At 39.3% G+C, this 27959-nt stretch overlaps 1 long non-coding RNA gene across 1 annotated transcript in view; it reads right to left on the bottom strand.

Annotated features, from left to right (window-relative positions):
* Positions 1 to 15213, bottom strand: part of LOC120299159 — a 118300-nt gene extending 103087 nt beyond the window's left edge. The window contains exon 1 of the long non-coding RNA XR_005554352.1: positions 15174 to 15213. This is a non-coding gene — a long non-coding RNA (uncharacterized LOC120299159). The remainder of the gene's footprint in view (positions 1 to 15173) is intronic.
* Positions 15214 to 27959: the final 12746 nt, after the last annotated feature.

Below are 27959 nucleotides of genomic sequence, written 5' to 3'. Positions count from 1 at the left end.
CTTGCATTTATTTAGATACAAGGTGGCCAAGGATGCTTAGGTCAAATCAACTCAAAGTTAACTATACAACTTTCATTGTACAGTCAAATTTCTAGCAGACTGCATCTTCTCTGGCTTCCTTTGTTTCAATTAAGTCTTAAAAGAAGATTGTAGAGAACTTTGGAGCTTTTTTCAATAGGAGAATGATTTTTTGTTGCTAGGGTAGTTCTGCCCTTAAGGAATTGTTAAAGACGTTTTTCCACTTACGTTAGTGAAATTTAAAGCAACTGACCACTTAATTTCTTTGGCCACAAATCTTCAAAGGGTCATTTGAATCTAGCTCTTGTCCTGTCTTGGTGGCACCACTGTAAGTTCAGCATAACAACCAGACCCTCCCATTTCTCCCATGGGCAGCTTTCTGATCTGTGCAGGAAGTAAAATAAGCCACCCCACTGATTCTCACTAACCAGTTTCTGATGTCAAGGCTTTCCACTGCACTAGGTCCCAACTTCCTCTTACTACAATAGTGTAATTTTATACAAATAGGGAACTTCCATTTGCAGAAACCTAACTCGCACAGCAGAAGGAAACTGACACTTGTGTTATGGAAAGCACCCAACAACAGCAGTGACTGACTGGCAGGGAATTCAGCCAGCTTCTGGCATTTATTTGAAACCACACCTAATAACACCCATGGGCTCTGACTAGAAGAAGCTGTCAGGCACAGGTGACCAGACCTACACGTATAGAAGTGAACTTAAATACTTTATTGTATTCTGCCTTTAATACAGGAATCTCCCCAGACTGATTGCCTTCCCTTGACAACAAATAGATAACCTTCCATAGGGCTTGGGCAGGGAAGGTTAGTCTTGGATCTCTTGCAGTTATACAACGATTCAAGGCTAATTCCCCCTTAAGTCCTCCTCCCTGTAGTTTGGGTATTTCCCAACAGAGGCCCATATCAGCTCAGGCTGAAACTTAACCTAGTGAGCTATTAAACTGGAAGGTATCAGAGCTCCTTCCAGACACAGAAGGAAGTGGAGCTGGGAATATTCAGTCCTGCACAGAGCCCGTCAGTCCTCTGAAATGGAAACCAATCCAACCAAACCAAAACCACGAATATACTAATGCTGCCTTTATTGTAAAGCACTTCTCCCCCACCCTTACCTTTACTTGCAAAAAACTACAATAGGTTCCTTCTGAGATGCTTTCTCTACCTGCAATCCTTCTGTGCACTAACTCTTGCCTGACAGTTGTCTGGCCTGCAGCTCTTCGCTCTGCCTCCCAAGATTATTCTCATTTTCCATTACAGACAATGTGAAGCCTCTGGTTCTGAAGCCAAGACTCCGGCTTGTTGCCCTTGCTTGATCAATACAGCAGCTCAATATCTTCAGTCACCGTTTCAGCACCAGATAAATAATTGGATAGGAAAACCCATCATCCATTTGGCCCAGCTAGGGGCATCCATGGCCTCAGCCTTGCCCTGACACTAAGTGAGGGAAAAGAAAAAAGTTGCTTGCCAAAGGGTGGCCTCGTTAAATTAGCAAGAAATGTTATGATGTACCCAAGTCCTAAGGAGGATACAGGAAAAAGTCTTTCCCAGTGAAAGTTATCTTGTTAAAACTAAGGAGTCTGCAAAATATGAATGTATCTTCTACCAACCACTCCGCAATTAAATGATACCACTTTTTCTTGGTCATATAATGCTATTTGAAAATACCTATTGCTGCAACGACAATCTTAATTCATGATATGTTCCAACAAAAATTAAGTGTTAACATCTAGTAAAATTTCAAACTTCAAACATATTAATAGGAACTCAGTAAGTTTTCTTGCTGCAAGAGCACAATTAGATTTTAAATTCAGAATATCAATAACCAGACTATCCAAGAATCCAAGAATCTGCCAGGCATTATCTGTGCTTTGTAACATTATATGTGACTACCCCCCCATCCACCCAAAAAAATCCCAACAACAACTGCTTAATTTAGCAGCCAGATTTTGACTTATAACTTAGGTCACGCCTCTTGAATGTGTATATAATTTCACTGGTATCCCATTCATTTCTGGGTCCAAATCCAAACTTCATGCCTATCTATTAAGGCCTCAAAGAATTGGAGCCCAAATGAAATGCCTGAAAGGCTGCCTCTTTTCCACTAACTGTAAGTTATAAACATGTTGTTCATCCATCGATTTTCGATGAGGACCTTGACATCTTATAGATTATGGGCCATCAATGATGTGTCCGTAGGTGGCAGATAAGACCGATGTTAGCACAGAATGTTCTACCACATACTGAACAAAGAAATGTAGACACTGTTACTTCAGCATTTACAGTTCTGGCTTTGCGGAGTGCTTGCTTCTCTTGTGCCAAGATTGTCCTTCTGTGTTCATATGTCTGGCAACCCTGGTACACCAAGGTGCACCATGTCGGTTGATCATATGCCAGAAGTTCCCAAGAAATGGTGTCAATATCCAGGGACTTGAGAGAGGCTTTCAGCGTGTCTTTGTATCGCTTCTTTTGTCCCCTGTGCGATCGTTTTCCTTGAGACAGCTCACCATAGAAGAGCTGTTTAGGGATGCGATGATCTGGCATCCTTACAATATGGCCTGCCCAGCGCATCTGGGCCTTCATCAACAGAGTGTAAATTGATGATATGCCTGCTCTGGAGAGGACATCTGTGTCTGGTATCTTATCCTGCCACCGGATCCTCAGAATTCTACGAAGGCAAGTCATGTGGAAGTAGTTCAGTTGCCTAACATACCTCCTGTACACTGTCCAGGTCTCACTAGCATACATCAGGGTAGTTAGCACTGCTGCCTGGTAAACTTTAAGTTTAGTAGCAAGGCTTATTCCACGACAGTCCCACACATTAGTCTGCAATCTGCCAAATGCAGAACTTGCCTTGGCAATTCTACAGTTGACCTCGTTGTCAATTGTCACTGCACGGGAGAGGGTACTACCAAGATACGTAAATTGGTCCACTGCTTGCAGCTTTATAAACATGTACATTAAGGTCAATGGCTGATGCCATTTCAATCAGAGGTGAGATTAATTATTAAAAGGCAGAGGGCTTTTCAATGCAGTCACTACACTATAGAATACCCAGCTCCCCAAACAGCCACACTGAGTTTTACCACACTGTAGTATGTTGGGGACACAAGCCAACCTAAATGGAGAGTACAGGTGGCCCACAGGTCTTCCACATTGCTCCCACTGACAGAATCTGTAAATCATTGGCTGAGCTGCAGGGACGTATCACAAGTTACAATCTGTCACAATGCTTAAGAATGTGCAGGTGAGCCTCCCAATACACAGCATGTGGAAGAACAATCCTGCAATTCTGAAGACAGCAGAGCAACTGAGACAACAGAGATCTTTAGAAGCTGGCACAATGTTTATGCTGTTTGTGGTAGATATCATTTTCATTTCTTAAGTCAGCAGAAAAATAAGCTATCAGCCTAGGCATTTTAAAGCATCTTTTATAAGGTTCAATATTGAATTTCTTTAACTAGTAGACGTTCAACGGCTAGCTTCATTTGTCTGATTAAATTTTTGAAACAAACAAAAATAGCAAGATGGGTGGTGTATAAATTTCATACATGCATACATACCATGAAAACAATAGTTTTTTGAACTTACTTAGCTCTATTTTTTTAACTTATTTAGTTTATTTAGAATAGAATAAAATAGAGTAGAGTAGAGTAGAGTAGAGTAGAGTAGAGTAGAGTAGAGCAGAGCAGAGTAGGAAGGGACCATGGAGATCTTCTAGTCCAGCCCCCTGCTCAAGCAGGAGAGCCTGTCCTATACCATTTCAGACAAGTGACTGTCTAGTCTCTTCTTAAAAACATCCAGTGATGGAGCGCCCACAATTTCTGAAGGCAAGCTGTCTTACTGCTTAATTGTTCTCACTGTTAGGAAGTTTCTCCTTCATTCCAGGTTGCTTCTCTCTTTGATCAGTTTCCAACTTTTGTTTCTTGTCCTGCCCCCTGCTGCTTTGCTGAATAACGTGACCCCCTCTTCTTTGTGGCAGCACCTCAAATACTGGAATACTGCTATCATGTCACCCTTGTTTTTTCTCTTCTTTAGACTAGCCAAACCCAAGTCCTGCAACTGTTCTTCATATGTTTTAGTCTCCAGGCCTTTGATCATCTTAGTTGCCTTTCTCTGATTTTTTTCCAAAGTCTCAACATCTTTTTTTAGTATGGTGACCAAAATTGATTGCAGTATTCCAGGTGTGGTCTTACTAGGGTTTTATAAAGCGGTACTAATACTTCAGGTGATCTTGATTCTATGCCTCTGTTTATACAACCCAGGATTGTATTAGCTTTTTTGGCTGCTGCTGCAGCACACTGCCGGCTCATATACAAGTGATCATCCATTGGGACTCCAAGGTCCCTCTCACAGTTACTGTTTTTGAGCCAGGTCTCACCTAATCTGTACTTATACCTATGATTTTTCCTGCCTAAATGTAAAACTTTGCTTTTCTCCTCATTAAAGTTCATTTTGTTGGATAGGGCCCATTGTTCAAGTTTGTCAAGATGCTCCAGGAGTTTTGAAAGATATGGTGCAATGGAACTGAGATACCATCTGCCAGGTCTTTCAGAACTCTGGGATGTAATATGTCGGGTCCTGGTGATTTATATTTGTCAAGGTTGGATAAGTGCTCTCTTACCATTTTCTTGCTTATTTTAATTTTTGTTTCTAGTTTGTCTTTTGCAGTAGTTTTTTTGGTTTGTTGGGCTATAATTTCTTTTTGTGTGAAGACTGATGCATAGAATGAATTAAGCAGCTCTGCTTTCTCCCTACTGTCTGTTATTTTCTCGCCATCTTCTCTGTTTAGTGGACCTACAGTTTCCTTGATTTTTTTTCTTGTTATTAATATTTTGAAAGCAACTTTTTATTATCCTTGATTTCTGTTGCAAGTCTTTGTTCATTCTGAGCCTTTGCTTTCCTGACTTCATCTTTGCATGTTCTGGCTGTCTCCTGATAATCAGTCTTAGTTAATTGTCCCTCTTTCCATTTTTTTTGTACTGGTCCTTTTTGTCATTCAATTTGTCAGAGAGATCTTTGTGCAGCCATGCTGGTTTCTTCTTGAATTTATATGCTAGCCTTCCATAAATGATGGCTAAGGAGGCATTCATTCAGTGATTCCATCAGCAAAAGAGTGTTAAAGCTCCTTCTCTGAGTCTTCCTAGTCTCCATATGGAGTGCAATAATTTGAGGGGGAAAAACACCAAAAAGATGATGTCCAGAAAGGCTTTTTTAAGACCTGCCCTGAGTTCAAGTGATCTAAATTTCCTATTTCCAATAAAGGAAGGAAAGGCACAATATTGATTGTATGGGTCTCTTTCTCAGCATGCCTTCTCCCTTCTTTAAATCCTGAATTTGTGCATCCAGAACAAGGCTGGTATCAAATGATGTAAAGTCAATATACATGACATTATTGGGACAATGTGAATCCCTTGCCTTGCACAATTTGTGTCTTTCAAACATTTAGCCAGATACCTGAGTAAGTTTCCAACTAACCTGCTTCAATCCTACTTTGGACAGAATTTATGAGAACTGGTAGAAAAACTTCAAAGCCCAATAAACTAGTTTTTAGGGGGTTGAAATGACTGCTAACTGCCCATTGCCAGTCTCAGACACTGTTCCATTTCCTAATGAACGTCCATGGAATATTTGTGAAAAAGTTTTCTGTGCATGCAAGTGTGAGCGGCCTGACAACTCCTTCAGTTGAGGAGTTTGAGCTTTGATCTCAAGGTTGGCAGAATGATTTGTGCATTGTACAATTGGCTTCCACCAGCCGCCAAAATGAGTCATTAAATGTGCAGAGAGTTCATGCGAAATCCCTTCTGTATTATAAGGGATTATTATAAAGCTCAGGATTTTGCAGCAGATGTTGGAGAAAGATGAAAAGCCTCATTTTCACCTAGAGGAAAGCTTGAAGGCCACCAGCCTAATAATTTGATTGCTTGCAGACTATTGATAAAACTATTTTTTTTTATTTTATTTTGCTTTTTGCATGCACTTGTCCCTTTATCTTAAATTGTTCAGTCTAACATTCTAATAATCTAAGATGTTATGTGTATTCAGCCGGCTGTAAGTAGCATAGTTACTTAGTCCTAGCCAGCAATGTCACCTGGAAAGAAAGAGAGAACACAATGTCCTTGAAAGGAATTTTTATGTAACAAGCTTTACCAATTTTTGCCTGCTTAGTGTTTCTTTTGAATTTAAGCCCTGCCAACAGAGTGTACAACTAAATAGAAATATGTAGCAATAACTTTATCATCCAAACTTCTAAATTGTTACAAGAAAAGCATTACCCCATTCATATTAAAATAAAAAATTAAACCACCGAACCAGTAGTCTTTAATTCAGTGGTTCTCAACCTTTTTAATGCCGCGACCCCCAACCGGTCGTAAGTCGAGGACTACCCAATCGGTCGTAAGTTGAGGACTACTCAACCGGTCGTAAGTTGAGGACTACCCAACTGGTCGTAAGTCGAGGACTTTCCCTGCCCGGGAGTGCCACGCATGCATGGTGCCGCCCCCTGCGCCAGCCGAGGCATAGCTGGCAAGCGGCAGAGACGGCGCAGGCCGACCACCGGCTGGGCCACCAGCCAGCCCAGCCCAAGGGAGGTAAGGCACCTGCCAGGCCCCACACACGCCAGGAACCCTCCCTGCGCCCGCCGGCCTCCCACCTCCCATCCCTGGCCCTCTTTTACTTACATTTTTAGTAGTTGCTCAGCAGGGAGGGGTGGAAACTTCCAGACAGCTCGCCTTTGCTGCAGACAATTTGCACCACCATTTGCAGAATGGGACTTTTGGCGGGCTCAGCAGGGCAGAGACAGCCTGGACAATTCCTATTGGTTTTTGAAAGCCAATAGAATTAGACTCTATTCAAGAGAGTCTATTCTATTGGCTTTCAAAAGCCAATAGAATAAAAGGGAGTAGCACAGCTAAAGGGGGGGAAAATGGCGGACTGCGTTGTTTGGCAACCCCCGTGAAATGGTCGTTCAACCCCAAATGGGGTCGTGACCCACAGGTTGAGAACCGCTGCTTTAATTACTAGATGAGCCTTCCAGTTTTGAAGAATCATTGGACTCCCATGGCAATAGCACTTAGACTTACTTTATTGCCCCATAGGGCTTTAGAGCACACTCTGGGCAGTTTACAATGTCAGCATATTGCCCCAACAATCTGGGTCCTCATTTTATCAACCTCAAAAAGATGGAAGCTGAGTCAATATCGAGCCAGTCAGGATCAAACTCCTGACAGTGGGAAAAGTTAGCTTGCAATACTGCATTCTAACCACTGAGCCAACACCGCTCTTGAAAAATTCAGGAAAATATTTCAACTGGAGGAAGCCCCTTGACAAAGTGTAGCCTCACTTTGATGGGGAGCCTATAGGATTTAATGTGTCCATGTGCAAATTTCCCAAGGATCCTTTACAAGTTATTAGGTAGTAAAATGCTATATGCCTTCAGGAACCTTTTCTGACAGCTCCTCTGAAACTGTAGCTGAGGCTATTCAACTTAGCTGTGGATTTCCCCAAAATGATAATTCCCATTCCACATACCTATCTATGTCCATCAGTATTGACTATGTTCTGCTTATTTGACAATGATTGGATGATTCCAGGCTGCAGTATTTAGCTGGACATTGACACTTCTAAATACAAGTTTGCATATATGTTCATAAAAAGCTGTTTTTATCTAGAAAGACAATAACTTATTAAAATGATTTTTACAAATCATCTGGGAGAAAAATCAGTGAGAATAAGATTTTTCACAGAAGTCTTTCAAAGAGTAATTGAAACTCCCACATAAAAATTATACTGTACTTTAAAAAAACATCAGAGAATCTGTTAGTTTTAAAATGTCACATTGCACTGATTTTTTTCAATCTGTTTTCCTTATTAGTAAAAAATAAAGTACATTTGATGCTTTGTAAACCAAATGGATTTAAGAATGTGCAATAAATAAAACCAAATCATCAACTACTCTATAATTTAGGCAATGTTCTTTATCAGTTAGCAGTTTTGCACTTTATGCACTAATACTTTCCTAATAGGTACTTGCTATGGTGAAACATTATAAAACCAAAATGTTATGACTCCTTGTCAACCACATTCATTAGCCTCCATGGCTGCAAAAATAATTATAATTAAAAGAATATTACAGAACATTACTATCCAGTTGTAAGTGATGTTGGCTTATATGTAGGTAGGTGGAACTGAAGAGTATCCATCACAAATGATCTTGATGGTTGAGAACTTGAACTTGGTCCTTTGTTAATTTAGTTGGGAAAATATAATTCCTGTAGGTTTTGCATACACTAGACATATACTGAGAGGGAAATCAATTTACAGTTTTTTAAATTTTTGATTATTATTTGTAACACAATATGCACATGTGAAAAACCAGTTTAGCTATTTGGGAGATGATTTTTTTTTTAAATTCACATATAGTGTGATTTTTTTCACAGTTTCTAGCAATTTTATTTCCTGCTGATACATAAAGCAGTGGGTGCGAAATCCTCATTTTAATGTGGAAAAGAGTGAGCAGACCAGAAATACTCACCCTTCTGGACTTTTTGTTTTAATAAGCTTCACCCAGAAGGATGTAAGCAAATAAGCTCCTTTTCTCCTCTAGAAGATAAAGTAACAAGAGAAGGAGTGATCCTTCAACCACAAATATATTTTTTCCTATGAAAGTAAACATCCCTTAGATATTATAAATGAACGGGGCAAGCATTGGGGTAAAAGAAGGAAAGATGTTTCAAGCACTTTTAGTTTAGAAGTTAAATGATTTGTTGTTGTTAATTGCGAAGTCGTGTCCGACCCATCGTAACCCCATGGACAATGTTCCTCCAGGTCTTCCTGTCCTCTACCATCTTCTGGAGTCCATTTAAGTTCACACCTACTGCTTCAGTGACTCCATCCAGCCATCTCATTCTCTGTCGTCCCCTTCTTCTATTGCCCTCAATTTTTCCCAGCATTAGGCCCTTCTCCAGTGAGTCCTTCCTTCTCATTAGGTGGCCAAAGTATTTGAGTTTCAACTTCAGGATCTGGCCTTCTAAAGAGCAGTCGGGGTTGATCTCTTCTAGGACTGACTGACTTGAACGCCTTGCAGTCCAAGGGACTTGTAGGAGTCTTCTCCAGCACCATAGTTCAAAGGCCTCAATTCTTTGGCGCTCAGCCTATTATTATTATTATTATTATTATTACTATTATTATATATTATTATTATTATTGGCAGTCAGAAATATTGCATATTATTACATATATTACCCATGGGCTGTCAGACTCCTGAATGGGAAATAACTCCATGTATGATAGACTTGCAGAAACGGCGTGTTGTGCAATAAGTTCACGTGGTGTAATAAGATTGTGTGTTTGTTGTCACTATGAGTTGTGTCGGGGGGGTACACGAAGGGAGGCTTAGCCAATCTCATTGTACACGTGTTATACCTTGACAATAAAGGTTGATTTGATATAGGCCATACATAGAAGTCTGCCTACATATGTTTTCAGTGTTGCTGTTGCTATTTCTTCGGCTGCTATTGTTATCTTTTTGGTCTGGGAGTTCTGCAGAAGTGAAGGAGTTCTGGGAATGGTATTTTAAAGGCCCTGTGCAATACCATATACATTCCGATACTAAATGACCATGAAGGTTCTCAGTCATCCAGGTGATGGTTGTCCCAAAGGTGCTTTTTCAGGAGGCAACTGGACTTTCTTGTTTTTCTTTGAAGACATTTCAGGACACAGATAAACCTCCAAATGGCCTCAACAACTCTCTAAAACAGATGTGTCAAACTCGCGATATCATGTGACGTCGCGCAATGTATCGGGACTGTTTTGCTATTGCCTGCAATGGGATGGGCGTGGCTTCTGCGTGATGCGTCCGGCCCATGGTCTGGCAGTTTGACACCCCTGCTCTAAAAGAATGCAAATGACCAGCTGTCTTCAAGGAATATAAATCCTTCCATTCCCCACCATCCAGTCAGAGCTGAAGAAGCTTCTTGGATGAGAAGCGAAATGTCTTCAAAGAAAAACAAGAAAGTCCAGTTGTTTCCTGAAAAAGCATCTTTGGGACACATTCTGATACTGTTTCCAGAAAGACATAATATTGCACCTGCTTACAGTTTTATAAACCTGAAAGCAAGACATCTTAATTTAACAGAAACTGCATTCTTATATTCATTTATCTGAGAATAAATCTGCTGCATTCAAAGCATCTTGCATCTGCGTAGACACATTTGATCTATTAATGACTCCAGACAGTTTTATTTCCTAAGCTAATATTTTTTTATAACCTACATGATGTTCTAGAGTGTAATAAAGACTGCTTTATGAATTAATACCTTCACAGGCAAGTAAATTCTTGCCAAGAAAAAAATCTGTACCATGTTCCTCAAATGAATCACATTTTGTACTGACTGAAGATGATTATTTCTGAATTATGTAAGTGGAATTTTTGGATTAACTTCCTATTTATTTTAGTTAAACCATGAGTAAAATTACTAAATGTGCATTAAGGATTATAAGACATCATTTCATCCCCTAGTTAAAAAAAATTGCAATTCTTCAGTTAAACTTCATACTTTTGGTTCTCAGACAAATAACAACAACAGTAACAACAACAAAAATGCTACAGAAAGAGTTAGCTTATTTTATTGCTGAAGTGGGGAGAGAAACAAACGTATTTGCCTGAAATTCTTTATTTTTATTTTGAAATACAGAATTTAAAGTTCTGGATAGAAATAGAGAAATTTTTAGGGGCAATGATCAACCCCTCCCCACTTGGACAACCTATATAGTGAATGCCTTGGACAGTTTTAAAGACTCTACTGTTAATTAGTTATGCAACTCATCTCCTGCCTAGGACTGAAATTTTCCAAGCATCAATGACTTCTATATCTTCTGATGCCCACCTTGCCTGGATGAGTCTAATCATGATCCTGCCCATGAAAGCCTCCAGAGATCTGGCCAAACCTTTTACCACATGTCCCATTGGGCCTGGATTTTTATATAGAAGTGGATATAATCTGCATATTAGTGATACCTCACCCTGAATTAATGGATGACCTCACCCAATGGTATCATGTAGATATTGAACAGGATATATTTTTCCCAGCTGGTATATTTTAGCTACTTTGCATTCTAAGCTAGTTTAGATTGTAAACATTTGGGGGAGGTCCATAGCCTAAAGTGATTTCTAGAAAGGCCTATGCAAATGAATGGAACTGTAGAATTAAATAATGATCATAAGACTATACCCTAGAGTCTTGCTGTAACATAATTACCATACTGATAATGGTGAATAGTTGTATCTATACATTCCATAAGTTCATTATGGCCTATGCCTATTGACCTTGTATTCTGGGGTGATGATTAACAGTGGGACTCTCAAAGTAAACGGGAGAACATGGGGATAGCTTTTGTCTTAATAACCCTCTCTGCAGTGTTGTTTAAAGCTGGCTTTGCTAAGAGAACACCAGCTTGGAGAAGGCTGTTTAAAGGCCAACATATTCCCAATTGGCTGCTGTGGAAAGATAAGAAAGAAGAAACCCGAATTGCTTTACTGTAATAGAAAACTGTTCAGGCTTGAAAGCACAGGCAGCTTTTCTTTTCAATTTGCCAGCTCAGGCAGGGGTCAATGAGGATATTTAAAAGGGAATTAAAAATACAGTACAGTTTTCCCCCCATTTGTTCCTACCCTGTGTGCATGTGATACATCATCACTGTAGTAACAGAATATTATTATGACCTGTAAAGGTTTTCCAGGCTGCTGATTATAACAATTGACTTTGTGAGAGATGTTTCGGGGCATTGCCTTTCAAATGTACACACTTTGCGGTCCATATAGGTAAATCTTCAGTGGTTAATATGACTGCATTTATGATAGCAATAGCAATAGCACTTAGCCTTATATACCAATCCATAGTGATTTATACCATTCTCTAAGTGGTTTACAGAGTCATCATATTGTCCCCAACAATCTGAGTCCTCGTTTACCAACCTCGACAGGATAAGAGGCTGAGTCAACCTTGAGCTGGTCAGAATCAAACTTCTGGCAGTGGGCAGAGTCAGCCTACAATACTGCATTCTAACTACTGCGCCACCAAGGCTCTTATAAAATGGTATCACTCTAAAGCAGACATGTCAAACTTGCGACGTCACGTGATGTCGCACAACATATCAGGACGCTTTTGCCATTGCCGGCAATGGGGTGGGCGTGACTTCGGGATGACATGTCCAGCCTGCGGGCCTGCTCTAAAGGATCTGTACATTTATGCACTATTATTCATGCAGGTTACCACCATAAGAAAAGTTATGGGCTTCTTATTGGCACTGCTCATCACTGTTATATGATGGCTACTCAACACAAGGTTTCCAATTATCATTCATAGATAGATTCGCCAAAATACACAAATCTTCTTCTTCATGGTTTAAGGAAAAGTATATTTGGGGGAAAACATTTTGAAGCTGCTGTGTGGCAAAGAAATTGCTTTAATGAAGAGACAATCAATATATCAGCATCTATTCAGAATTAAAGATCACCTTCCTTGCTGCTCTAAGAAATGAGCAGATGAATGAGATCTTGGGAGCTGTCTGTATTTTCTCACAAAATAGTTGCCCTGTTTGAAAGTTACCCTTTTGATCTTTCTGTTATGTGATTTAAGAATGATCACCTCTGTCATGTTTTCATCAGTTTTTCCCTTTCCCTTTATTTTTGATTCTCAGCTACTTAGCACATTCACACATAATTATGTGAATTAAACAAAAGCTATCTTCTCCTAGCCTCCTTGAAATCTGTTTCAAAATTGGAATACTTAGAATTATATCCAAACTTACTTCTGAGAATAATTACTCAGAAGTCCCGGTGATGGATCCTCTGGTAAATGTGCAAAGGACTGCCATCTTTAAGATTATGTTCCATATTCATGCATACTTGACTAAGCCATTACAGTCAGTATAAACTAAGTAAATCTATACATAAGTCGACTATGGAAATACTCCTGAGTGATAGTACCCAACTCAAGTCATCTGTTTTAATATTTGATTCAATATTGTTCTACAATATTGCTACAATTCCTAGCAATCGATGACTTGGATTGTTCAATCCTGAACAGCAAATTTGATACAATGAATATATGCAATGCATACTTAATACATTCCCAACTCTTTTCGGTTATCAGGTTTTTACTTTCTACGAGATAAATTTATCAGATAAAATTTAAGAGTGACGACGTTTAAGCAGTCCATGTGATGTTGGATCAGAGCCAGAGTCTTGCAATGTCAGCTCCTGAAAACATTTTCTTTGTGCTATCAGGCTGAATGGCTACAAACATTTAAGCAGTTAACTTACAACCTTACTGCTGACCACAGGATAAAAGAAAAAAAAAGCAGTAGTATTTTCAAACTATGGAGCAATGAATAGCTGATGCATCTATTATGTGCATCTTGATAAAATTTGCTACAAAGTTGCTATATGCATCATAATGACAATTCATTGCACTGCATGTTGTTTTATCTTTGATCTAGAGGGAATATTAATGCTTCAGATGGAAAGAAGTTTTGATGACACTCGGAGTCAAGTTTGAATACAGAACAGCCCCTGGAACATATAATATACTACCTGATCCACCAAAGAGGTTTAAAATTGCTTAGAACATACTGGGCAGTACGCCATATTTTATCACAGGTTTAGCAACCTCTTTGAATATGAAAGCAGAAGATAAATAGAATCAGCTGTTAAAGCAGTAAATTTGCTGACTTGTTTGGCAAACTTTCCTGTAGCTAAACTATGAACTATGTAGAAGAATCCTGGCAAGTGCATACTGTATGTGTATTTGGTGAAATGGCAGTCAGCCAAATCTCACTTTCCATAAAGAGGAGGTTTAACTGCTGGAAAACTCCTTGAAGTGATATGGGGTCAAATCAAAGGGCAACAAATAGTGCCCGCTGGCTTTCTAATACTTTGCTGTATTCCTTTGTAGAACAATTTGCTGTCTAAATATTACTGATCATGGTTGTTTTGAGCAATTTGATTTATACAAGAGATGATTAGAATTATTTATAATGAGAGGAAGGTAATCCTCCAACCACCTAAATTTGCTATTTTGGTTTCATGTTTTCTGTTAAAGAGAAAAAATATGGCATTTAAAATTTAGCATTTTAACTGGATTATCAGTCCAAGAATACCGAAGGCATAAGCCCTGTTCTTTAGAACAGAGGTCCCCAACCTTTTGGGCATCAGGGTCCGGTTCCATGGAGAAAGGTTTTTCCATGAACCGGAGATTACATGGTTTTGTGTGCTGCCTGCATCCCACGGACGGGGGTTGCTGTCAAGCCACGGACCAGGTTAGGGACCCCTGCTTTAGACAGTATTCTGAGCCAAGGGATTTTGATAGCTCTACCAGAATTTTATGAATTCAGACTGAAACTACTGTTCTTCACTTATTTTGCATTTTCCTGAATGCATCCTTTTTTTCTTGATATCAGACTGTTTAAAATACATATTTTAAAATGCAAAAATGCATTATTCTACAAACTTTCATTCCAAAATAAAACATGTTTGTAATACTTTAAGAGAACTTTGCAGAACAATATTTCAGATTTTCATCCAAGGGTAGGTTATTTTTTTCCTTTTCCTATTAAAGAGGATTAAACATAATAGGATGCCCTTAAGCCAACACTTATGTAACAGTGGCACAGACCAGAAATAGACCAATTTGCCTAAACTTATGTAAAGAGCTTCTCTGATACTAAAAGGAAAACAGATATGTCTAACATGCTGAACAGGTTAATCTTCCTTCTGTGCAAGAATGGAACCAAATTTGGGGAAGCCAGTCCCATGTGAAGGAGATATAGCTATCCTATTAAGTTACGGAGCATTTCAATGCCCAACATGGTATAAATGAGTGTCCTTTGCTATCTGGGGGAAATAATGTTTATGATGATCCTGCAAGCAGAGAAGGCAGCTCCCTGTGGATGCATGCTAATTTTTATTTCTATTTCTGGCTGTGTAATGAGATAAAATAAGATCCCTGTTTGTGTTGAAATTACTTATTAATTCCATTATCACTTCCAGGAAAAGATGAATTTTCAGAAATAGGTTAAATTCAAGAATCACAGATTAACTTCATTCTTCTGTTCTTATCTGACTAAGAAAATGTAAACTTACCTTCTGCCTGTTTCAATCTATTCTCAAAGAACATCCTTTGCTGCAAAAACAAAACAGCTTGATTAACAGCAGGCTAATAAACACTGTTATTAGTGAAATTATTCAGAGCAGGTAGTCATTAAAAGCACCAAGCTAGAAACTAGGAAACATGAGGCCTAGTCACATCTGAGGCATAAGGCCAGTTGGGTGACCTTGGACCAGCCACTTTTGCTCAGCTCTAGGAAGGACATAATGGCAAACCACTTCCAAAAACTTGCCAAGAAAACAGCAAGATCTTGTCCAGGAAGTTGCCAGGAATCAAGACTAACTTGAAAGCACAAACAACAATAAACGCTATTAGCAACTTGTTACAACCCTTTTTTATTTTTCTCTTGCACATCCTTCTTTTTCCACTGAAGGAGTGGAAATGTATTTGTTCTACAACAGGTGCTGGCTTGCATTTCTTTTGTTTTAGTCCTTAGGAAAAGGAAAACAGACGACGTAAAAAACGAGGACAGAGTTGCCTCCAATTCTTAGCACTACTCTTGGTCAGAAGGAAGTCATCCCAGCTACTAATAGCTTATATATTCATATCTGAGGAAAATGCACATTTAATCATCAGGACTTGGAGTACTTCTTAATTTATATTTCCATTCCCTGGTAATCATCTCAGGGGTCAAATGATAGAAATAAAAAGTTTCCCCTATGTTTCCCCTTATTTCTCCTAAGCCCCACAACAATTTCTTCTTCTCAGATAACAGAAAATGTTGTCACTTGGCAGGTCTATGGTCTGAGGTATTATTAAGTTAACTTCTGGAGAGAGAAAAGAGGGTGATGCCATCTTGGTCTATGCCTTAAGTATTAAAAATGTCTTTTGTCAGCTTTGTCCATTCTCAGTGCAGGCCCTCAGAAAATAAAGATTTTAGTTTGTTGGACAGTTTAAATAAGGCTAGCTAGTAAAGTGCCTACCTAGGGCCACAAACGTAATCATCACGGAGAAACAAATGCAACATTTTGATTGCTATTTATAAGAAAACATATTTTAATATTTTCTGTCTCACGAAGCAAAGAAAGTACTGCCTGGTTCAGAGGATGATGCACTTCAGTTAAGTGAATCTTGCCATTTGCTGCTCCATTTCAAAAACAAAATATCTAACAAAGCCCTGGATTACAGAGTTAGTTTGTTTTAAAGTTAATGTTTAAGATCAGTTTTTCATATTCTAATTTCATTGTGGCTACGCACTTTTCTTCTCTTCACATATCAGAAAACCCCTTGTTTATATCTGTATGAATAGGACATCCTGGGTTCATGTTGTACGCTGCTTATATAATTTGAAAAGGATACACTTGAGGAATTGTGTTGTGAACAAAGAGAGCTACTGCTCCAGTTTCCAGAAGCTTCCTGTCTGCTATCAGATGGCTCAGAAGATATGTGAAGTACAACCAAAGAAGGAGAACAAAATGCTTGAAACTATTGAGAGCACACTGCCCAATTTCTACTTGGCCCAGCAACTTTTATTATCAATAGCCTTTGACTAGGTGTCATCTGAAGGCTGCAGGATCATATAGGCATCTTTTACAATGCATATTCTCTTAGGAGAATTAGTACAAATCAGTACCTTTTGTCCAGATGTCTTTTTGATGAGGCATATCATTTGTTTATGAGGGAATGACACAAGAGGCAAACAAACTGTGTTTATTAACATTAATTTAGACTCACTTCTAACCTGGAACCAAAAGAAAACTGAACAGCATTGCGAAGAATACCATTGCTCCCCATAATATAGGTAAGTTTAGCTTTTGGAAAACACCAACTCTCTTACAATAAGTAGCCACCTATGTTTGCGAATTAAACCGGGAAACCTGGAAATTAATCCCAATTAAGTTAAAGAACTAAGGTTGGTTTCATAAGTACTAGACAAAAGTTCCAGAAAGGGCATATTGCAATTCCACATAAAACTGAGTTTTCTGAGCAAGTTCATATTTCAATAAACTGGATTCTTTTGTTACATCATTTTCTAAAGTTTATAGCAAACAATATGGTAAACCTTTCTGATTATCTAATGATACAGCTGACCTTGACTCAATTAAATTTTCTCAGCCGTAAAGTAAACTGGATACAAACTCCTTTTTATAGTGAAGTCTTCAAATGAACATCTACCGCTGAAAAACCAGCTATAATTTTTTGGAGGGGCATAATTGCATGTATCACTTTACAGAATAATAGCGCTTCAATACCTTTTGCTAACCTTTCTCAGGAGCTTAATTTTTTTCAAGGTTTGAAAGTTTTGGGCAAAAAGACTATATCCCTTTTTTCTGCCTTTCATGTGGAAAAATAAACAGGATCAAGAGATGGCAATTTGCCATCCACTGAAACATGCTTATTAGAAGAAAAATGCATTATTTATAAAATGCACAGCTTAAGGTGAAAAACTTTAAATTGGGTTTGGTAAGTTTTGCAATTTTAGGTTATGCTCAACCCAGGCTAAAAATATGATGAATTATTCAGCACAGAAAACCTGCCATTGGGAATAACCAGAAAGCTGATATGGCCCTTGAAATAGGCTTTCATATTATTAAAGAAAATCTTTTTAAAAATGAAAGAGCAATGCTGAACTCCATTATTTCCATTTTTTCTTCCCCCTTAAAATGGCAGCTGAGGGACAGGCTGTTGTTAAATTGTTTCATCTTGCAGCTTTCAATGGGCAACGTAAAGGTGAATTTTGTTGGCCTTAACACAAAGGGATCACAAAGAAAAGTTTCTCCCTGTTTTGTAGAATATCTTTGTGCAGGGAGGGACTGCTTCAGCAGGAACCTCACCCATCTGTTTCTACCTCACTCTCTTGGATATTATTCAAAAGCAGTGAGGCAGGGACACACTGAATATACACTACTTCTTGGCATCGAAAGAAAGGCATACAGTCGCCAATATTGCTTTCATAGAAGCCAAAAATCCCACATGCAGAAGGACTAACATTTTTAGCCTTTTTTTTCATGTTCAATAGTTTGGGTGGACTATTGGGCAGACTCCTTTTAACATTGTCATCTGGTGGGACCTGGGATACATGGCCTCTCTGAAACTGCTCCTTCGGAACAGCCTAGCCCCTGATATTCAGGGGTCCTCTACCCTTTTAACCTTCTGGAAGACGATGAAGATCTGTTTCTCCCCTAGGACATGAGGGTTTGGGAAAAGGCAGTGTATGTAGAGCAGTGGTTCTCAACCTGTGCGTCGGGACCCCATTTGGGGTCGAACGACCATTTCATGGGCGTCGCCAAACAATGCAGTCCGCCATTTTTCCCCCCCTTTTCCTTGGCTTGAAAGCCAATAGAATAGACTCTCTTGAACAGAGTCTAATTCTATTTGCTTTCAAAAGCCAATAGGAATTGTCCAGGCTGTCTCTGCCCTGCTGAACCCGCCAAAAGTCCCATTCTGCAAATGGTGCTGCACCAGTTGAGTAGTCCTCGACTTACGACCAGTTGAGTAGTCCTCGACTTATGACCGATTGGGGGTCGCGGCATTAAAAAGGTTGAGAACCACTGATGTAGAGGATTGGGGTTAGGAAGTAATGGTACTGTGGGTTTTGTTGCGAGTTGGCTAGGATTGTAATGTATGGTATGGATGCACCAGGACTACAAATATCAAGGGATTTTTGTTTTTTGAATCTCCATAGGCTTCTAGAAATGTTGATTAATATAAATACCCAGAGAAAGAGAGGGATTAACTGCACATCAGCTATTTTACCATTTTTAAAAAAATATTCAGTTTAGAATTAGGTTAAGCACTGGGGGAAATCTGCAACTCTGGATTCCTATAGTTACTGTATTCTCTGAAGTATTAATTTTGACATTTCTTGTGGTGTTTTATAAACAGTCTTTTAGCACAGAATCACAAATCTTTCAATACCATGTTCTCGTGTAAATTGCCTTGCTTTTTCTCCCATTAGTAGATTAGAGTTATTTTTTTAAAACAAAAGGTTAGCACATTTTGGGTTTTTTTGCTCAAGTTCTTAACAAGAACATGCAATGTGATTATGCATTAAGGAAGTGGGAAGAAGAAAAACAGATTCAAGTTTGATTGTAATAATTGAAATTATCCAGATCAAGATAATAGAATCATCCATGTTGGGGGATATACAAGGATTTGCAATATGTGTTTGGAATGGTAATGGGTAGGGCTGGAGCAACAAGTCCATTTGTGTCCAAGCAATTTTAAAAAAAAAATAATAAATGCAGATTTCATTATCTATTGCTTCCTTTATGATATCATAACTTTTCTACAAGAGGTAATTAATTTTCATTATTTCAGTTCTATCCTTAATACTGCCATTTTGCTTATATTAAATTCAGCTGTTCTTATTTAGTGGGATAAGATATCATCAGTAAACTAACAATAGCCAACTGTACAGTGTATCTTTGTCATGGGTGAAGTGAGTGATGCTATGGACATTCTTACATGGTACCTGGAGGGTACTGGATTGTGAAGAAGAGATTTCAATTAAACCCAGGTAAGATGGGGAGGGGATGCATCAAGGTGTTTAGAATCTTTGGTCTTGGATGGGGTTGCACTACCCAAGACAGACTGAGTGCGTAATCTGGGGGTCTTCCTAGACTCCTAGCTCCTACTTGAAGAGCAACTGGCAGTAATGGTTAAGAGGGTCTTTGCTTAATTTCATGTTATATACGACTATTCATGGTTTGGGAGGCTCTCCGTTCAGTCATTCATGCCCTGATCATCTCCTGCTTGAACTATTGCAATGAGTTCTACATAGTATTGTGCTTGAAATGTATCTTCAGCTAGTACAGAATGCAAACAATCTTGGACATCCAAAGAATGGCACAAGTAATACCTTTGCTGTGTGAGTTACATGCCAGTTTGCTTCTGGGTCCAATTCAAGGTATTGGTTGTGACCTTTAAAGGCCTTCTGTTAACTGTAAACATCAGCAGATCCATTAGCCAGATGTTCCTTGCCCAAACAGAATCCAAGCCAGAAAAAGGTAGATTAAAATCTCCTTATTTATGCATAAGCAAAGGTGGGAATCATCTTATATACAATTCAAACATATTGGGTTTAGAATGACTTCCTTCATTGGTTAATATCATTTGATACATCTCTGATGCAGTACGAATGCTCAGTAACTCGAATATATAGCATATAACGTTCCATAGCATCCCATGATATTCTTAGTATGATCTTGCTAATGCTGATCCATATATTCAAGAGGTTTGGTTTTTACATTACAATGAGGTATACTGAGCTTTCAAGTAACGAAAGTTCAAGTTAGTGTCCTTGAACCCAGGGCCAGATTACCTATGGAACCGTCTTCATCCCATTATATCAGCCATCTCACCTGGTCAGGCAGGTAGAGTATATTGGGACCCCATCAGTTAAAGAATCCTAACTGACAAACTCCAAGAAGATGGCCATGGAATGCCATTGCCCCAACCCAGAGCAACATCTCTCCCCCCCCCCCCCCGAGATGAGGCAAGTTCCTTTTCTCCTGGCCTTTCAGACCTGGCTCTGCTGTCTTGCTTGGGGCTCACAAAGAAGCATGCAGTTATGGGTCTGGTTAACATCCTGAAGGCCCTCCCCCTGCCTTTTAATTAACTTTTAATGTTAAATTTTAACTATCCTTGTCTCTTCTTTAAACTTTATATATAGTGTTTATGTTTTAATATTTTGTATTGTACACTCCTCATAATCTTTCTGTGAGGGAAGTGGACACCTGCTAAATTTGATAAATATAAACAAACAAACAAGTAAGTAAATAAATAAATGAGCTCAAGCCGAGAACGCTTTGGCAAATTCCATTATTAGTGATAAGAGATAACTAAGATGTAATATAGATTGGACAAACATAACTTTCACACCAGTTCACAACAGAATTAAGTTAAACTGTATAATCTATGAAGGTGGCGCAGCAGTTAGAGTGCAGTACTGCAGGCCGCTTTAGCTGACTGTGTTCAGCAGGTCAGCGGTTCAAGTCTCACCGGCTCAAGGTTGACTCAGCCTTCCATCATTTCGGGGTAGGTAAAATGAGGACCCAGATTGTTGGGGGCAATGTAAATATATATATATATATACATTGCTTACTGGTGTACACCGCTTAGAGAGTGCTTGCACTTAAAGCGGTATATAAGTCTCATAAATAAATAAATAAATAGCCTTAGGTAAAGCGCTTGTTAATTCTTTCCATTTCCCAGTTAAATTAGACACATTTATAGAATGTGCTCATAAATCTCTTAAAAACTGCCGAAATTTATTGTTACTAGCTTTTACGAATTAAAACATTAATTATTTTCCCCCTTTTAAATACTGCACGCCGGCTTAATGATACTGAATCATGGTTCTTTCTACTGAACTGACTGAGACAGGTGTGACCCTGGAGTTAGGCAGAAAATTACATAATGTGAGATTGCTTAATACAAAAGCACACTAAAGACCTGGGGCATGTTAAGTACTTTTTTCTAAAATCAGAGTCCCAAGAGATGTCCCTGCAATGTTTAGAGACATCAAAATATGAATACAAGCACACAGATAGACCTCTGAGGGCAAGGAAGGGAAAGAATTATTCTAAAAACAAAAAATGCTGAGGAAAAAGCTTAAGGCTTCTCTATTCCTACTTATGGTAGTCCTGTTTCAGATCAGGAGATTGAGAATTTACAGATTTTTTTTTTAAACAGAAGCTTACTAATATTTTATGTACTTTGGTATATCAGCCATGGATGCTGAATCAGATGATCTTCAATCTCTATTTTTGGCTTATGGCATTAAAGCTTTTAAAAATATGATTTTTGAAAGGAATATATTCCCCTTTAAAAAGAAAGATTTAGAAATAAGACAGATTTGTGTTCTGCAACATTTAACTCCAAATAAGAATTTTGATTAAAATCTATCAAAAGCAAAGCTTCTTAATATTTTTTAAAGATATATACTGATCTACCTCCAATTCCTGAGAAATCAAAAGCTTTCTTTGATGCAAATACAATGAGAGGAAGATTATTTTCTAAGGTTTGGAACTATGTTTTATACGTTTAGTATTCTACATGTTGTCAAGCATCAGATAAGGTTTGAATCCCTCATTATTTGCCAATAAAACCTGCCAGCATAACAAAATGTATAAAACCTGTTTTATTTTCAGTATGGGAACTGTTATGTCCTGAGCCTGCAAAGGCAGGCTCGGGACGTTGCAACAGTCCTGAGCAGTTGCAAGCTGCCCAGGACCAGACTGGCTGGCACCAGCACTTGCACGCATGTGTGAAGTGCAAAGCGCGCCAGATGTTGCCGTTTGGCCCGGGGATTGTCTTTAAGAGAAGGAGAGAGGCTTGTGTGCCTTGGCGTTGTAACAGGGCTGCTGAACAACAATAAAGAGGCTCCTGAGAACTACCAAATGCTTCATGAAGTTATTGCCATTCTCTGAGGACTCAACAGGAACAGTTGTCCTTTCATGCACAGGGAAAGTCTTAGGTACAAGTATAAACAATGATAGCACCTCCTAAAGCAGATATGTCAAACACAAGGCCCGGGGGCCGGATGTGGCCCGCAAAGTGGTTTCATGTGGCCCGTGAAGCCATCCTGGAAACAGTGAGGGAACAGCCCCCACTGCCTTGGCCCTGGCCCAGGCCAGCCGGGAGCCAATGTACAATTTTGTGGTGGCCATCTATGCTGAAATGTATTCAGTCTTAGCTCCACAAGGCTCAAGGGCCAGGCTGGGCATTTGACCTCTGCTGCCCAGGCTCCGGGCAGCCCGCGCCACCATCCAGCCCCCCCGCATGGCCTGAGAGGAACAGTGAAGCTCCTCCGGTGGACCATGCCTTGGCACTTGCCCTGGTCCCACCCCTTTCTGCCAGAGACCCTCAGATCTGTCCCACTCCTGCCCAGGCCCCCACAGGCACCCTTGACGTGAACGATGTAGAGCTGGCCATGCCCACCCAGTAGGCTACACCCACTCCATGCCCACGCAGTAGGCTGCATTCACCCTGGCCACACCCATCCAGCCCCCCGAGGGCAACCGCAATGCTGATGCGGCCCTCAATGAAATTGAGTTTGACACCCCTGTCCTAAAGCCTTTCAAATGTTTATTAATTTCTATCATAAAGTATCTGAAGACTAACTAAATGCAGTCTCTATAGAATCCTGTTCTTTTTTGCTTTGTTATTTAATGAAGAATTCTAGAAAATAAAATGTCTTATCCCAAGACATGAGAACTTCAAAGCTATCTAATAAAAATATTGCCCTAATACAGCATTTATTTATTTATTTATTTTGCTAATAATGCTACTACAATCATTAATGGATACTTTTAAAAAAAATCTTCATTGGCTTCACAGAAGCTTTCACAGTTCATCTGGACCTTTTCATTTAGTCCTGGTACTTAACAGTGAACAGCATGACATATTTCAGTATCTGTTTCAATCAAGAATCCCTATTGAGTTGCTGGTGTACACAATGGGATAAGTATAATGCCAGAAGCCAAGCAGAAATCAATGGAAGGCTGAACTTCCACGCAAGTATGACATGGTGTCCTTTCTTAAAGGAAATATGCCCACACACCCTGCGCCTGTCCTTTCAGCCTGCAGACTTATTGTCTGTCTTCACATTTCCTCAAGCGATAGAAGGCAAATTGAAACAAATGTCATCCTTTTCTCTTGCCTCCTGACCTACGCAGTATGTCACTATGTCAGCTCTACTTGAATTACAACTTTGGCTCAAAGGGACTCAAGACACTTGGATGCAATAAAGAGCAAAGAAGAAAAAACAAACGAGAGAGAGAGAGAGAGAGAGAGAGAGAGAGAGAGAGAGAGAGAGAGAGAGAGAGAGAGAGAGAGAGAGAGAGAGAGAGAGAGAGAGATCTGTATAGGATTTAGAACTATTGTTCCTGCTGTTTGTTCAGCATCTGGTTCTTGGCTCAGATCAGTCAACTTTTTCACTGCATCAGCCTGAATCCCTGCTACAGACAAGGAGGGTAATCTGTACATGCCTTTTAACCTATACCTGCAATTTCTGGATGACTCATGAAGTACACAATACATTTCCCGTCCAATCCTCTTTATGCTCTTTTTCCCCAATATTCTTTTCCTCCTTCCAAATATTTTTTTATGACAGCTCTTTCAGTTCATTATAGTTTCCACATGCTATTGAATAAAATGTGCTTCAGTGTCTCAGCCTCAAAGGGCTCTTTCTGGAGAACATGGTTCAAACTGTGATGTGTTGATAAGCAGAGGGAAGAGTTGCTTGGCTGACTGGCTGTCCAGATTTCCTTGAGAGCTAGGAAAGCTGCTGAGAGAGGAAGAGAAATCCCCTCCCCCCCCAATTCCGTGCAATCAATAATATAACAATAATATTAAAACACGACTTCTAAAAAATGGTTTTTCAAGAGGCAACTGGACTTTCTTTGTTTTTTTTTCTTGAGGACGTTTCACTTCTCACCCAAGAACCTTCTTCAGTTCTGACTGAATGGTGGGGAATGCAAGGATTCATATTCCTTGCAGTCATCTGGTCTTTAGCACTCTTTCTGAGAGTGATTGAGGCCACATGGAGATTTATCTGTGCACTCAGGGTCACCTGAATAGTGCAAGTGGATGTGGAAACTTTTTGGAACTGCTGAAAGGACTGTGTTGTAAATAGGAGATAGGTGGTGTCATATCCCTATCCCCTCTATTGAAAGAAGGCTGTTCAATTTTAAAGAAGATGGCCTCTCTGACCCCTTTTTCAAACCAGCGGTCCTCTCTGTCCAGAATGTGGACAGAGAAGTGATATGTCTCTATGGAAAAGCAAAGAAAGTCCAGTTGCCTCTTGAAAAAAGCACCTAACATGACCTAAATGACTGAGAATCTCCATAGACCAGTGGTTCTCAACCTGTGGGTCGGGACCCCATTTGGGGTCGAACGACCATTTCACGGGGGTCGCCAAACAAGGCTGTCTGCCATTTTTTCCCCCTTTTCTTTGGCCACGCCCCTGGCACCCAGTGATGTATAAGTGGTTGGGGGTCACCACAACATGGGGAACTGTATTATGGGGTCGCAGCATTAGAAAGGTTGAGAACCACTGCCATAGACATACAACTTCCAAAAGTAAAATTGAAAAGCCAGGTGTTCTACTCAGGGCTCTCCTAGAGCAAAGAATTTGTAGGCAGGCAATTAGAATCACACAATTAATTTGTATAGTTCTGCACATTTTAGACACCAAACAGAGTTTTTTTTAAAAAATCAACAAAGCTGACCGTTGTAAAAATATATTATCTTTCTAATCTCCCTCTTTTCCTGCTGTTACAATATTCTGGATTGATGCCTGGTTGTTCCTACATTTTAAACACAGCAGATATAAAGTGCTATATTGATTGTGTTTGCTTACTGAGCAGGAGTTACACGTCAAAGAATTATTATTATTAGTGATTAGAATTCATTGCTTTTATATGCAACGTCATGGAGCTACAATAGTAATAAACCGGAACCTATCCCTGCTGTAGTAAGATGCAATTGGGAATAGGGTTTCAGGAGTCTAAAGGCACTTTACATGTGAATTTCCTCTAATTTTATCACCACAGCAACAGTATTTCAAGTAGGTTGGGTGTTGAGCCTCAAATTCCCTACTGAAGTCCAGTGCAAGTTTAAATCTTGATTTCTTCAGGCAATGTCTGATATATTATTCCCATCAGCTTAGGGCTTCACACTCAAAAGCATAGCTCTTGCTTCACTGAATTATACGTGCCAGCAAACCAAAGAAATAGACATAGAGATGCTAGTTGTATCAGCCCAGTCACAAAGGCCATTTAGAGTATTTCCATTAGATTTTTACACTGGGAAAGAGGAGAGAAATCTAGTATGTTTTTAGCTTTCAAGGCTTCAGTAAAGAAGTTCATGCAGGCAGTCTTCATTCAGCAACCGTTCAGTTATGAAAGCCTCCCCAAGGTCACAAGCTTGCAGTTACAACATTGCAGTGTTCCATAGTTGATCACTATTTGTGATCTTCACTGCTGGCTTTCAACAAGCAAAGTCAATGTGGAAGCCTGCAGGAGATTGCAAATGGCATCATATCTAACCACTGCGTGGGATTTATTTAACTATGACAATTGGAACTGTTGGCAGTTGCTATTGTAAGTTGGTGTAGTCCAGGGGTAGGCAACCTTGGCTCTTTTATGACTCGTGGACTTCAACTCCCAGAATTCTTGAGCCAGCAGGCTCAGGAATTCTGGGAGTTGAAGTCCACGAGTCATAAAAGAGCCAAGGTTGCCTACCCCTGGTGTAGTCATATGAAATTACACTTTGTGACTGTGTTGCTCAGCAATGGATTCTCAGTCCCAATTACCATTGTTTGCTGAAGATTACCACCTGTATCATATAGTCTACTGAAGATATACACAGTATACTGGAAAGTTCTGTTCTATTACTGAATAGTTTTTGAAATGCTATGAAAAATGTTTTCAGGGTTGAAAGAAGTTGATGAAATTGGCATTATTTATCCACTCTTTGGAATAGTGAGCTTAAATATCCTGTTCTCGTAGAACAGTAGAATATTGCTTTAAAGAATTTGAAATTAGTTTATGATTTTTAAAAAAAAATTAATTATATGCACACACACACACATATCCATACTAAAATATAAATCATAAAAACCAAACACCATATGAAATATAATAATATATTACAAATATAATACATTTCCCAAAAATAATGAATACAAAATTCATGAGATATCACCATGTTGTCAATATCTCTATATCTACAGTATACTTCAGTAAGCATAAAGGCTCTCCTATGATTTAGAACCCTGCACAAAAAAAAGATTTCCCATTTTATAAGAAGTTAACTCAAAGACAGAGAGCCAGTTTGATGTAGTGGTTAGCACCAGGTTAGAAACTGGTAAATGATTTCTAATTTTGTATGAGGCACAAAGTCATCTGGGTGATCTTAGGTCAGCCACTCTCTTTCAGTCCAAGGAACAAGACAATGGCAAACCACTTCTGAAATCTTGCCAAGCAAACTGCAGGGACTTGGCTGACTTGTCATCAGAAGTCAACAATGACATGAAAACAAGGACTGAAATTTCCTTGCTTCAAAGGTAATACTGAACATTACTGTGGTGATACTAGGTTGCAATGAGTGGTAGCAACATTAAATAGCCTAACCTAATATCCTTTTTACCCTAGTTAGACAAAAAATACGTTACCCCATGAGGTACATCTTATCAATTGGTGGGAACCTAATTGTGGCTTGGCCAGAAAAGTAAATGAATCCATATAATGTCCAAAAGACATATCTAGCTGGGTCAGCACATGTTGCCAGATATCAAAGATGAACAATTCAGTATGCCTTATACAAGCATATAACAATATAATTGTCACTGTGACATTCAGGCAAGAATGCATTGTTGAGAATATGTGTGGTTTAATGATTAGATAACATATAGGAATAACCAGAATGATGCATTCAGCCAAAATAACCACGGGGTAATTATGGGCCAGTCACTGTGTCTCAGTCCAACCTATTCCAGAGGGTTGTTTTAATAACAGGGTGTTAAGGGGAGCCATGTGTTCAGTGTTCCTGGATGAGTGGGCTATATAAGAGTAGCTTAAAAACTGACTTCAGCATGGAAAAATGTGAACCACATAGCTGAATGGAATGGTCTAGAGGCTGCCAGACCAGTCTGGCAAGGTTTTCTATATTAGAATGAAAACTCTTATCAAGAGATAACACCCTGCCATTATCACAATTCATTCATTACTATTTTCAGAAAGGTTGCTATGGCATTATTACACAGTCCCAGTAACGTGTAGTTAATCAAATAACATGCTGTTCTTGGGAAAATA

Source organism: Crotalus tigris, unplaced genomic scaffold, assembly GCF_016545835.1.
Source record: "Crotalus tigris isolate CLP2741 ecotype Arizona unplaced genomic scaffold, ASM1654583v1 scf7180000017611.44802233496:7321179, whole genome shotgun sequence".
Lineage (NCBI taxonomy): Eukaryota > Metazoa > Chordata > Lepidosauria > Squamata > Viperidae > Crotalus > Crotalus tigris.
This window is presented reverse-complemented; position numbering and strand designations above follow the sequence as displayed.